This window comes from Trichechus manatus, unplaced genomic scaffold, assembly GCF_000243295.1.
Source record: "Trichechus manatus latirostris isolate Lorelei unplaced genomic scaffold, TriManLat1.0 scaffold00169, whole genome shotgun sequence".
Taxonomy (NCBI): domain Eukaryota; kingdom Metazoa; phylum Chordata; class Mammalia; order Sirenia; family Trichechidae; genus Trichechus; species Trichechus manatus.
The window spans coordinates 3,179,134-3,190,678 of record NW_004444105.1 but is presented as its reverse complement, the minus strand read 5'-3'; the positions used below and the strand labels follow the sequence as shown (position 1 = coordinate 3,190,678).

The 11,545-nt window shown below is 41.3% G+C and overlaps 1 pseudogene; it reads left to right on the top strand.

The window, feature by feature from the left end:
• Positions 1–6,235: 6,235 nt before the first annotated feature.
• The window catches only part of LOC101353948 (ubiquitin-associated domain-containing protein 1 pseudogene), a 16,724-nt pseudogene continuing 11,414 nt past the window's right edge, over positions 6,236–11,545 (top strand).

Below are 11,545 nucleotides of genomic sequence, written 5' to 3'. Positions count from 1 at the left end.
CAGTGAGTTGAAGATAATGGTGATGGAATAATTTGGAAAAGGATAGTGAGAATAGCAGCACAACTGGAAGAATGTAATCGATGTCACTGAACTGTACGTGCAGAAACTTTCAAAATGGTGTAACTTTGGCTATGTGTATTTTCACCAAAAAAAGTTCCTCAAGGTTGAGAAGGGAGCGTGTTGACATGTCGTGGGGTTGTTAACCAATGTCATAAAACAGTATGTGTACTGACGGTTTAATGAGAAACTATTTGTTCTGTAAACCTTCATCTAAAGTACAATAAAAAAACAAACAAACAAAAAAACTACAATGAGATACCATCTACCCAAACAAGGCCAACATTAATCCAAAAAACCCAAAATAATAAATGTTGGAGAGGTTGTGGAGACAGTGGAACACTTACACACTGTTGGTGGGAATGTAAAATGGTACAACCACTTTGGAAATCGACTTGGCACTTCCTTAAAAAGCTAGAAATAGAAGTACCATACGATCTAGCAATCCCACTCCTTGGAATATATCCAAGAGAAATAAGAACAGTCACACGAATAGATATATGCACACCCATGTTCACTGCAGCACTGTTCTCAATAGTAAAAAGATGGAAACAACCTAGATGCCCATCAACAGATGAATGGATAAACAAACTGGTACATACACATAATGGAGTATTATGCAATGATAAAGAACAATGATGAACCTGGGAAACATCTCATAAAATGGATGAATCTGGAGGGCGTTATGCTGAGTGAAATAAGTCAATCACAAAAGGACAAATATTGTATAAGAACTAAAGAAAAGGTTTAAACACAGAAGAAAACATTCTTTGATGGTTACAAGGGTGGGGAGGGAGAGAGAGGATTATTCACTAAGGAGATAGTAGACAAGAATTATTTTAGTCGAAGGGAAGGACAGAACACACTACAGGGGAAGTCAGCACAACTGGACTAAACCAAAGCTAAGAAGTTTCCTGAATACAACTAACACTTTGAGGGACAGAGTAGCAGGGGCAGGGTCTGGGGACCATGCCTTCAGGGCACATCTAGGTCAATTGGCATAACAAAGTGTATTAAGAAAATGTTCTGCATCCTACTTTCGTGAGTGGTCTCTGTGGTCTTAAAGCTAGCAAGCAGCCATCTAAGATGCATCAGTTGGTCTCAACCCATCTAGAGTAAAGGAGAATGAAGAACACCAAAGTCACAAGGAAAGTATTAGCCCAAGAGACAGAAAAGTCCATATAAATCAGAGACTGCATCAGCCTGAGACCAGAAGAACTAGATAGTGCCCGCCTACCACCAACGACCGCCCTGACAGGGAACACAACAGAGTCCCTGACGGAGCAGGAGAAAAGTTGGGGGGCAGAACTCAAATTCTAGTAAAAAGACCAGACTTAATAGTCTGACTGAGACTGCAGGAAACCCAGAAAGCATAGCCCCTGGACTCTCCGTCAACCCAGAACTAAAACCATTCCTGAGGCCAACTTTTCAGACATAGATTAGACTGGACTATGGGAAATAAAATGATACTCGTGAAGAGTGTGCTTCTTAGCTCAAGCAGATACACGAGACTAAATGGGAAACTCCTGTGCAGAGGTGAGATGAGAAGGCAGAGAGGGTCAGGAGCTGGTTGAATGGACACGGTAATCGGGTGGAAAGGAAGAGTGTGCTGTTACAGTATAGGGAGAGCAATTAGGGTCATATAACAATGTATGTATAAATTTTTATATGAGATACTAACTTGAATTGTAAACTTTCACTTAATGTACCACAGTAAAATTAAAAAAAAGGACAAAGGAAACGAACAGACACTTCACCAAAGAAGACATTCAAGCGGCCAACAGATACATGAAGAAATGCTTGTGATCACTAGCCATTAGAGAAATGCAGATCAAAACCACAATGAGATATCATCTCACCCTGGCATTTCTGGCACAAATACAAAAAAACTGGAAATAACAAATGTTAGAGAAGCTGTGGGGAGATCGGAACTCTTATGCACTGCTGGTGGGAATGCAAAACAATACAACCATTTTGGAAAATGATATGGCGCCTTCTTAGAAAGCTAGAAATAGAAATACTATATGATCCAGCAGGCTCACTTCTAAGAATATATTCTAGACAAATAAGTGTCATCACATGAATAGACATATGTACATCCATGTTCATTGCAGCATTGTTCACAATAGCAAAAGATGGAAACAACCTAGATGTCCATCAACAGATGAATTGATAAACTCTGGTACATAATACACACAATGGAGTATTGCACAACGATAAAGAACAATGATGAATCTGTGAAGCATCTCACAACATGGATGAATCTGGAAGGCATTATGCTGAGTGAAATAAGTCAATCACAGAAGGACAAATATTGTATGAGACCACTACTGTAAAAACTCCTGAAAAGGTTTACACACAAAAAGAAACAATCTTTGATAGTCATGAGGGAGGAGGAGTGAGAGGGGGAAATACTAGACAATAGATAAGTGGTAACTTTAGTGAAGGGTACGACAGTACACAATACTGGGGAAACCAGCACAACTTGTACAAGGAAAGGTCATGGAAGCTCCGTAGACACATCCAAACTTCCTGAGGGACTGAATTACTGGGCTGAGGGCTGTGGGGACCATGGTCTTGGGAAACATCTAGCCCAACTGGCATAATATAGTTTATAAAGAAAATGTTCTACATTGTACTTTGGTAAGTAGCATCTGGGGTCTTAAAAGCCTGTGAGCGACCATCTAAGATACTCCACTGGTCTCCTTTGGGAGCAAGGGAGAATGAAGAAAACTAAAGATACAAGGGAAAGGTTAGTCCAGTGGACTAATGGACCACATCTACCACGGCATCCACCAGACTGAATCCAGTACAACTAGATGGTGCCTGGCTACCACCACTGACTGCTCTGACAGGGACCACAATAGAGGATCCTGGACAGAGCTGGAGAAAAATGTAGAACAAAATTCTAACTCACAAAAAAAGACCAGACTTACTGGCCTGACAGAGACTGGAGAAACTCCAAGAAATGGCCCCTGGATACCCTTTTAGCTCAGTAATGAAGTCACTCCTGAGATTCACCCTTCAGCCAAAGATTAGACAGCCCCATAAAACAAAATGAGACTAATGGGCCACAACAGTCCAGGGACAAGGATTAGAAAGCAAGAGGGGACAGGAAAGCTAGTAATAGGGAACTCAAGGTCGAGAAAGGAGAGTGTTGACATGTCGTGGGGTTGTTAACCAATGTCATAAAACAGTATCTGTACTGACTGTTTAATGAGAAACTATTTTGTAAACCTTCATCTAAAGTACAATAAAAAAATTAAAAAAAAAATACTGGCTTAGAGTTATAACAAAGATCAGTGATTAAAAGCCTTACCATTAAGTGTGAAGATCTGTCTTCCTCAATTTCTATCTGTGTTTGCAGGGTCCCACCTACCTTTCCTTCTCCCAAGTAGTTTCCCTGAGTACAAAAAGGCATAATGGTGGGAGGTGAAGGCAGTTAGAGTGGCCATTTCAATGAATTCCACTTCCCTAGGGTGCACCAAGCCCCATGGTAAAATGGGATGCAGGTGGCTAAGAGATGCCACCAGAAGGGCGTTCATCCACTCAGCCACCTTAGAGTCCTAAGGGTTGTTGGATCTACATACCCCTGCCCACCTGGGGGTATCTTTTAGTGGGAGTAATCTACTGGAAAAGCACTGGTTTGAACAGTCTGGAATCAGAGCTATAACTGAGATAGGCACCAAAGGGAAAAAAAAAACCTTTGTCATCGAGTCAATTCTGACTCATGGTGACCTTGTGTGTTGCAGAGTAGAATTGCTCCATAGGGTTTTCTTGACTGTAGTATTTATGGAAGCAACTCTCCAAGCCTTTCTTTTGAGGTGCTTCTGGGTTGGTTTGAACTGCCAAACTTTTGATTAGTAGTCAAGAGCAAACTGTGCCATCCAGGGACCTGAGATTTTACAGGATGTCTAAATCCATTATTTCATGCTAACATTTGAATCACAGAATCAAGTGTTAGGATTTGAAGAGACTGAAAATTATTTTAGACATTCCTTTTTATTTTACAGATAAAATGTCTGAGGCACAGAGGGTTTCAGTGATTTAGTCAGGGCTACATAACGCTCCCAGGAAGAAAGGATGCACTTTGCCCATGAAGGTTTTCTTAGAAAACTTACATTCTGGAAACAGTATTTTTATTTTGTTGCTAAAATTATTGGTGTTGCTGTGATGCTGGAAGCTATGCCACTGTTATTTCAAATACCAGCAGGTTCACCCATGGTGGAAAGGTTTCAGTGGAGCTTCCAGGCTCAAACAGACTAGAAAAAACAGCCTGGTGTAATGGATTGAATTGTGTTCTCCAAAAGTGTATGTCAATTGGCTAGGCCATGATTCCCAGTATTGTGTGGTTGTCCTCCATTTTGTGATATGATGTAATTACATATGTGCTGTAAATCCTAACCTCTGTGATGTTAATGATGGGGATCCTTTGTGGCACCATGGTTAAGAGCTTGGTTGCTAACCAAAAAGGTCAGCAGTTCGAATCCACCAGCTGCTTTTCGGAAACCCTATGGGGAAGTTCTGCTCTGACCTATATGGTTGTTATGAGTTGGAATTGGCTCAATAGCAATGAGGTATAATGTTAATGGGGCAGAATTAGAGGCAGCTGTGTTAATGAGGCAGGACACAATCTACAGGAATGGTTGTATCTTGAGCCAATTATCTTTTGAAGTATAAAAGAGAGAAGTGAACAGAGAGGAGAGGGACCTCATTTCCACCAAGCTAAGAGCAGAGCGTGTCCTTTGGACCCGGGATCCCTGCGCTGAGAAGTTCCTAGACTAGGGCAAGATTGATGACAAGGATCTTCCCCTAGAGCCGACAGAGAAAGAAAGCCTTTCCCTGGAGCTGACTCCCTGAATTTGGACTTCTAGCCTCCTAAACTGTGAAAGAAAAATTTTCTCTTTATTAAAGCCATCCACTTGTATTTCTGTTATAGCAGCACTAGGTAACTAAGATACTTGGCAATCTACTGCCAAAAAAATTAGCCAATGAAAACCTTATAGATAACAAGAAAACATTGTGCAATGGACTGGGCAATGAATGTTTCATTCTTTTATACATAGGGTCGCTGTGAGTCAGAACTGACTCCACGGCAACTAACAACAACAACATGATTTGTTAATGACTGAGCTAAAACCCGGACTCCAGCATTTTTCAAAGTAGTCAGTGGTCACATTTAAAGCTAATGAAGTAATATTTAAAAAAAAATAAAAGCCAATATTAATAAAGTCAGTTTACACTTCTAAGATGATCTATGTTTTACTTATGTTTGAATATTTGCCTGTTGATTAATTATATGTGAATATTTACTATCTATACTAAAAAAAAAAAAAGCAAACTATTGTACAGTGTATTGTTAAAGAAAATTTGGCTCTCTCCTCAATCAAAATGTTCTTCAGTTGTCCCCTCTCTCCTAAGACTTATAATTCACACCTGGGAGCACTTGGCAATGCTGATATTATGACAACTCAGTCACTAATGGGCTGTGGGACTTCAGGAGCCTGAGGTGGGAAGTGTTTGTGTCCTTCAGAGATAAAACACAGCAAGATGCTCTCAGGAAGAAAGGACACTTTGCCCTTGAAGGCTTTCTTAGAAACCTTATGTTCTGGAAGCACTGCTTTTATCTTGTAGCTAAATTTACCAAAGAACAATAAAATAAGTAGTGTTAGAAACACATGTTTACAAAAACAGTTGTGATTTTCAATAAGATTAGTTAATATATTTTTTATTCATTTTAAGTATTTCTAGTAAGAACTTTTATTTCTAACTCTGGCATTCCTTATGGATGAGAAAGACAAGTACTCAGACATGCCTAACACTGCCAATGTTCTGTTTGTGACTGATTAGATGGCCTAGTGTCAATGAGGCCATAGGGTCTGGTCAACCAACACCTGTTTATTGAAGGCTTGATATTCTCAAGGCATTGTTGTAAGCGTCATGGATGCAGAATAACCATTTAAAGGTCCTTGCCTTCAGGGCTTCATAATATAGTTGAATAGAAAATAAAACAAATACACAGAAATTAGTAATAGGCAGTGGGAGGGAGGTGACTGCTGAGGCCACGTCGGGTGATGGGCGGCTGGACCGATGGGAGCCAAGGTGGGTGGGGGCATGGGCGGCCGGAGAAGGACTGTGACCTTCACCGCCTAGGAGGTGGGCGTAGATATCTGAGGCGGCAGCAGTGCTATGTTGGTGTAGGAGGAGATGATATGCATGGCTGATGGTGGTGAGTGGCTGGAGGAGGTGACTGAAGACACCTCGGTGGAGAAGCTTAAGGAGTGCTGCCTCAAGCACTGTACATATGGGAGCCTAGAATATCCCAAGAGTGTAATGCATCATAAAATTAATACATGCTGCTTCAGAGAAGGTGCTGAACGATACCAAAAAAATCTTAGAACAGAACGTTCCAGATAAAGATGTCTTATAATTGATTTAAAAAAAATTGAGCCCCAACTGTACTTCTGAAGATGGCTGATGTCTCTGTGGAAGAAAAGAAAAAACAAGACCAGAAAGGCCCAGAGATGCTCTATTCTGAGCAACAGCCAGTCTGCCTTCCTACAACATGGACTGGGCGTGGTGCAGACCAACATGCGAGACTTCCAGACAGAACTCCAGAAAAGTTTAGTATTTCTCATTGAGGTGGCACAGAAATTGCTCTTACTGAACCCCGCTGCCATTGAATTATTTAAGAAGGCACATGCTGACTTCCGGGCAACATGGAGCTACAGACAGAAGCACCATGCCATCCCTCCACAGCAAAGACTCGAAAAACTAAGTCAGACAGAGACAAATGTCAATCCTGAAACCCAAAGCATCAAATGAAGAGATAAAGAACTCAGCCAAGTACTGAATGGAATAAGAAACTGTCAGAGAACAGGAGCGAGGAGAGATACGTGCAGAGGTCACCTATCAGCTAACAGCACGGATTCACCATCTTGGACTCCTGTCGGAGGTTGGAGAACACGGAGTATGGGAAAGCAGCTTCACGGGGCTTCCAGCAGGAGACAGAACAACCGGTAACCAGTAACATACACTTTCCCATCCCCTACCCTTCACCCCCACTCGGCCTCCTCTGCTTCCTGAGACCACAGTCTCCTGGCTGGGAGGCACCAGCTTCAGGCCTGTGTGGCATGGATTCCACCCGCCCACACAGGCTGGCTTCCGGAGTGTCGTTTGTTGCTGGTGTTGCTTTTTTCTGATCCTTTTGGTTTCTTCCATACCTGTCACCACCTCCCCCTCCTTTCTGTCAAATACATGGCTCCATGTGCCATCTTTACTTCTTCCAGAGAGGCTATGAGATGCCTATTGACTGTGGAATTGCTTCCCGGCCCGTGCCACCATGGTTGTGGGATACCCGGGGCTTTGTTTGTTTTGATTTGTTCTGTTTCAATTTGCTTTTTTTGTTTGTTTGTTTGTTTGTTTGTTTTTTTTCTTTTTCTTTTCTTGGCTTGGGAGTCCCTTCTAGCTGGGTTGTACTGTGCGGCTTTGGAGCTACTTCTTCAGTCTGTGCAGCCGCACAGTGGGATACCTGGGGACATTTCCTTTTTCTTTTTTGTTTTTGTTTTCTTTTCTCTCTTTTGCCGTTTTTGTCTTTCTTCATTTCTCAGTGTTTCATCTCTCTATACTTACATTTCTCTTCCTGTCTCTGAATACCTGGTGCTGTGTGACACATCTACCCCTTCTAGCCAGACTGTAGTACTTCACAGCCGGGAAGCCACTTCCCCAGTCTTCACAGCTGCACTGGTGGGATCCCTAGGGGCTTTTCTTTTCTTCTTTTTTTTTCCTGATTTTTATGTATTTTTTCTTTTATTCTCTTTCTTTTCCTTTTTGTTTTTCTCCATTTCTCGGTCTCTTATCCCTCCACTTCAATGGAAAGTTCCCCTAGCACTCTTGTTTGTTTTTGGCTCCTGTTTCCCTCTACTCTCTCCTCTTTCCCATACATATCTTAGCTCCACACATCTCAATCTCTCCCCTCCTTCCTGCCTACCTATAACATGCACTGAACATAACACCCCCAGCCTGCCCTGTCAGCCTTAATATGTACCACAAACAGCTCATCCCAGCAACTCCCCTTCAGCTGGACCTTCCCTGCTGCACCATAGCTGAGCAACAGACCCTGCCCATTGGAAAAGGAAGTGAACAGCATCATGCTCACGGATGAGCAAACAACAAAAACGCACAGCCTGCTTCCTCAGACATAACCCAATAAAACAAAAAAGCAGGATGAAACAAATCTAAATAAACGAGGAAAATAACTACTGAATGTCCTGAAGACAGCAGACAATATCAAAACATATTTTAAAAAAAGGATGGTTCCAGTACGCATCCAAAATAAAACACCAGATTACATTCTAGTAGAAGAAAAGGCACTAGAACTACCAGAAAGGGAATTCAGATCTCTCATATTCAGAGCTAACCAAGAGTTGAAGCAAAGAACAGACAAAAATTAGGAAAAAAATAGACAAATCCATGGAAATGGAAGACACATTCATGGAAAATACAGAAAAAAAATGGAAGAATTCAGGAAAATAATACAGGAACAAAATGCCAAAATAAACTCACAACTAGATATCATACAAAAACAACAATTAGAAATCCAAAAGAGGGGGGCGTGGCCAACATGGCAGAGTAGTTAGATGGTTCCTATATCCCGCTTACAACAAAGACCTGCAAAAACAAGTGATTTGATTCTATATGAAAGTCTAGGAGCCCTGATCAAGGCAAAGTTGAGGAATCCATCTGAGTAACAGGGAGAGGCAGACGGTTTGGAAGAAGCGAAGAGCGCCAGAGCCACAGCGGTGAAAATGCGGTGCTGCAGCCACACCAGTTCACAGTGAAGCAGGCAAACAGCTGTGCTGTGCACATGCTCGGGAAGCAGTTTCCACATCGAGAGAGACACGGCAGCAGAGATTCTGCTTGGACACTCCGAACCAGTGAAAAGCAGCTCCCAAGAGGCTAAGATAAGTACATGCATGCACCTTTTCGTGGGGATTAAAAAAACAAACAAAAACACCCATTTGGGAAAAACCTCTTTCCCTTTTACCTCCTCCCTCTGTGCTCTGCACTGGGAGTCCACTGGGCCAGAAGTAGATCCCAAAAGGCGCCCTGACCCACTCTCCTGGCCTTGGAGAGGGAACAAATAAGCTACTGGCTCCCCTAAGCCGGGAACACAGGGTCGGCACAGCTCCTTTGCTAGGCACAGGTATCAGGGGTCCACAGACTCTGAGTGCCTTACACCCCTGTATAGACTTGTGGGGACCCATCTCAACAGCATTATTCCTCACTACCACAGTACAACAGGGCAAACATCTGAAGTTTAACTTCAACTGCTTCAGCTGTGAACTGGAAGATTTGTGACCCTTGAAACAGCACTGCCCTTTAAGTTGGCAATTTTATCGATCTGCAGAAGGGGCTTGAGGATGGGTGATATCACCTAAAGTGCCTAGTCACCTGCTACAGGAGTCCAAGAAAAAGTGGCGCCCTCAAGTCTTTACAGCCAACAGAGTGCGGTGTTCATAGTCCGGCTGCAAAACTCACCTACCTACTCACCCTAGAGAATAGGGACACGCTTTCCTTTCAGACTCTCAGGGGCAGCCGTCAGCCCCCTGCCTGGCTCAGCATGTGATCCCCTACCACAGCCAGAGTCCAGTGCCTGCACCAATCACCCATGCCTCTTTAGGACCGGGGGTGAAAGCCTGCATCACACACTTGGTGACCGACTGCCTGAACACCCTAGCTGAACCCATATAGGAATTTTTTTTTTTATTGTATTTCAGGTGAAGGCTTACAGAACAAATAGTTTCTCATGAAACAGTAGTACACATGTTGTTTTATGACATTGGTTAACAACCCCACAACACCATATAGGAAAATTTAATGGACTCCTGTGTGCACATACTTAGTTACAAAACTAACTACCTGGTGACAGGACATTAGAGATCCAAAGGTGTCAAAAATCAAACTAGTGCACACGAGCAGCCTTTTTGGGCATATCAAATCAAAACAAAATAAAAAGCTAGGTCTCACTAAACAAATACAAAATAAAATTATAATAAATTATTGATGGCTCAGAGACAACAGTCAATACCAAGTCACATAAAGAGGTAGTCCATGATGGCTTCAGCAAGCTCCCTAAACAAAAATCAAATTCTCCACAGGAAGAGAACTTCTTGGAATTACCAAGGCAGAATGCAAATGATTAATATACAGAACTCTTCTAGAAATTAGAAAGGAAATTTGACAGAATGCAGAAATATCCAGGGAACATACAAAGTAGTATCAGAACTTAAAATTATTCAAGAACACAATGCCAAATTTACTAGCCTGCAAGAAACCATAGACAGCAATCAGAAATCCAGAAGATTAACAATAAAATTTCAGAATTAGACAACTCAATAGAACGTCATAGGAGCAGAATTGAGGCAGTAGAAGTTAGAATTAGTGACATTGAAGATAAAGCTCTTGACACCAACTTATTTGAAGAAAAATCAGATAAAAGAATTAAAAAGAATGAAGAAACTCTAAGAGTCATTTGGGACTCTATCAACAGAAATAACCTATGAGTGGTTGGAGTAACAGAATGGGGGGATAACAGAAAATACAGAGAAATTTGTTGAAGATTTGTTGACAGAAAACTTCCCTGATATCTTGAAAGATGAGAAGATATCTATCCAAGATGATCATCTAACCCCACATAAGGTAGATCCCAAAAGAAAGTCACCAAGACATATATTCAAACTTACCAAAACCAAAGATATAGAATTTTAAGAGCAGCTAAGGATAAAAGAAAAGTCATCTACAAAGGAGAGCCAATTAGTATAAGCTTGGACTACTCAGCAGAAACCATGCAGGCTAGAAGGCAATGGGATGACATATATAAAGCCTTGAAGGAAAATAACTGTCAGCCAAGAATCATATACGCACAAAACTGTCCCTCAAATATGATGGCAAAATTAGGGCATTTCCAGATAAAAGTTCAGGGAATTTGCAAAAACCAAACAAAAATGACAAGAAATACTAAAAGTCCTATGATTAGATAACACCAGCTAACAACACAAGACTAGAACACAGGACAGAGCAACCACATACTGACTGAGATATGGATATCGAAAATACAGCAAGGCTAAAACATTGAAAATAGGGAAACAGATATCAATATGTAAAAAAGGATAATATTAAAACAAAAAACAGGGATGTAAAAAATGGAGACATTGATTTTTTATATGCAGGGGAAGTTAAGGCAATATAAAGTATTAAAAGACTGGTATAAACTTAGAAACATGGGGGTAAATATTAAGGTAACCACAAAGGACTCTAAGAATCCTACAAATCAAAATAAAAAAGTAGGAAAAAAAAAAAAAAAGACCTAGCAAACAGAAAATCAACCACAAAGAAAAAAATGAAAAAAATACATAAAGAAAAATGACTTAGCACAGAAAATTGAGGAGAACAAAGAAACTGTGAACAACACACAAAAAGAGATATC